The following is a 3288-nucleotide window of genomic DNA, read 5'->3' as shown; positions in this document are numbered from 1 at the left end:
CAAACAGTAACGATTTTTTTTGGATTTAATTTCCATATTTTCTATTGGTATTTTGATTTTGCACAATTTTTATAATAAACTATAATTTCACATATATGCGGAACCTTATAGTAAATCAATAAAACATGAAACTATCCTTAAATGGAGAGGTAAAAGGGTAAAAGTATTATAAACTATTAGTCAAATTTTGAGAAAAAATGGAAAAAGGGTAAAAGTATCATAGATAATACACATTACATCAGAAAAAGAATCATTTTCTGAAAACAATAAAGTAAGAAAAATTTTTTTTTAAAAGGGACATTTGATACAATAACCCCAGTTCGGAGGTGACTTCGAAGGATAACATACAACACATCCAGCTTACAGATATCACTCTTTCTTCGATAATTGTGTTATCAGCGACCCATTTTGTCAGAGCCTCTAGCAGAACTTTGTTGTTCTCTTGGAGATTACCTCAGAAAATCCTGCTGGATGATATCATGCTCCGATAATTTTGCATCATTGAGTTCTAACAACCGAGCTTCTTCCGGGTTAGAACTAGAAGTGCTGGTATCTCTCTCCTTACCTTAGCGACTCTTCTCCGAAACAGTACTGCCACTAACACCTCTCCTCGTCTTGGCTTGGAAAACTACTTCAGATGGATTTTTCCCTCCAACAAACATATCACTCTTGACTTTGAAGTCTTGAGAAATGAGTTTTAGCATGTTCTCAACCTTGGGATCAACATGATCATCCTCCCAACTAAAATCTTCCTCCTCGGGGTCAAACACAATCTCTAGTCGAATGATATTGAAAACGTGATCCTGGAATAATGAACAAACAATTTGTCATTCATATAGAGTAACAGGGAAAATAATTGAGAGTATATATACATCCCATCGTTATATCAATGAAACAATTAATATCAATTATTTTTGATTGCGTATTAACCGCTTTCTTTGGCAGTAGATTTGGTTATCTGATAAATACCATACATGTATATTAACCTATACACATCACCGCTATAAACATAAATAACATGGTAACTACATTATCTGTATTACTTCTCTACAGAAGCTAACCTTGTTAGCGTTTATGCAGGTTATCAAGTCTTATAAACCTATTGGTAACCACTATAACATCACTATCTTAATACCATTTGTGAGAGGTATTTTTAAAGAGAATACACGTACCTTACAAGTTTCGTCCATCTTGTGAGCATGATTAAGCTTCAGTTGGAGATGGTGACGCTGTTGAGGTATGAAATCATCATCTGTGTCCACCTCGACACCACCAACCGGTCTCAAACATTCAACAATTACTGCAACATCTGTAGAATTGTTATATCTCTCTCCTCAGACATCTGCAATCAGAGGAATCAAATCAAATTCCGGTAAAAAAAAAAAGAGAACTTAGGATACAGATGGTGCGAATCATATTACCTTCTACGCGGCTTCGCTCTCCGAAATTCCTCCAAGAAATCAATAACATGCACAAATTTATGTTCGCCTGTGATACCAAAATCTGTTGGATTTTTCTTTTAGGAGTTCTTTGAGGAGGGTTAACAGATAGAAATAACAATCACAGTTTTAACAAAAACCCTCAAGCCCTTTTTCTTCTATCTGAAATTAATTTATTTTTAAAAAAAATAAAAATCTCCAAAACTTGGATATTGCTGTCGGATGAACTGACACACACCACTGATATTGGATCTTATTTCTTTATTCGTTATGGCAAAACGACATACGAAATTATATCTGAGATAGGAGTTTTTTTTGTTTTTTTAACATGAACAGTTTAAACAAACAGTAACGATTTTTTTTGGATTTAATTTCCATATTTTCTATTGGTATTTTGATTTTGCACAATTTTTATAATAAACTATAATTTCACATATATGCGGAACCTTATAGTAAATCAATAAAACATGAAACTATCCTTAAATGGAGAGGTAAAAGGGTAAAAGTATTATAAACTATTAGTCAAATTTTGAGAAAAAATGGAAAAAGGGTAAAAGTATCATAGATAATACACATTACATCAGAAAAAGAATCATTTTCTGAAAACAATAAAGTAAGAAAAATTTTTTTTTAAAAGGGACATTTGATACAATAACCCCAGTTCGGAGGTGACTTCGAAGGATAACATACAACACATCCAGCTTACAGATATCACTCTTTCTTCGATAATTGTGTTATCAGCGACCCATTTTGTCAGAGCCTCTAGCAGAACTTTGTTGTTCTCTTGGAGATTACCTCAGAAAATCCTGCTGGATGATATCATGCTCCGATAATTTTGCATCATTGAGTTCTAACAACCGAGCTTCTTCCGGGTTAGAACTAGAAGTGCTGGTATCTCTCTCCTTACCTTAGCGACTCTTCTCCGAAACAGTACTGCCACTAACACCTCTCCTCGTCTTGGCTTGGAAAACTACTTCAGATGGATTTTTCCCTCCAACAAACATATCACTCTTGACTTTGAAGTCTTGAGAAATGAGTTTTAGCATGTTCTCAACCTTGGGATCAACATGATCATCCTCCCAACTAAAATCTTCCTCCTCGGGGTCAAACACAATCTCTAGTCGAATGATATTGAAAACGTGATCCTGGAATAATGAACAAACAATTTGTCATTCATATAGAGTAACAGGGAAAATAATTGAGAGTATATATACATCCCATCGTTATATCAATGAAACAATTAATATCAATTATTTTTGATTGCGTATTAACCGCTTTCTTTGGCAGTAGATTTGGTTATCTGATAAATACCATACATGTATATTAACCTATACACATCACCGCTATAAACATAAATAACATGGTAACTACATTATCTGTATTACTTCTCTACAGAAGCTAACCTTGTTAGCGTTTATGCAGGTTATCAAGTCTTATAAACCTATTGGTAACCACTATAACATCACTATCTTAATACCATTTGTGAGAGGTATTTTTAAAGAGAATACACGTACCTTACAAGTTTCGTCCATCTTGTGAGCATGATTAAGCTTCAGTTGGAGATGGTGACGCTGTTGAGGTATGAAATCATCATCTGTGTCCACCTCGACACCACCAACCGGTTTCAAACATTCAACAATTACTGCAACATCTGTAAAATTGTTATATCTCTCTCCTCAGACATCTGCAATCAGAGGAATCAAATCCAATTCCGGTAAAAAAAAAGAGAACTTAGGATACAGATGGTGCGAATCATATTACCTTCTACGCGGCTTCGCTCTCCGAAATTCCTCCAAGAAATCAATAACATGCACAAATTTATGTTCGCCTGTGATACCAAAATCTGTTG

The sequence above is a fragment of the Eutrema salsugineum genome, unplaced genomic scaffold, assembly GCF_000478725.1.
Source record: "Eutrema salsugineum unplaced genomic scaffold, Eutsalg1_0 scaffold_10, whole genome shotgun sequence".
Taxonomy (NCBI): domain Eukaryota; kingdom Viridiplantae; phylum Streptophyta; class Magnoliopsida; order Brassicales; family Brassicaceae; genus Eutrema; species Eutrema salsugineum.
This window is presented reverse-complemented; position numbering follows the sequence as displayed.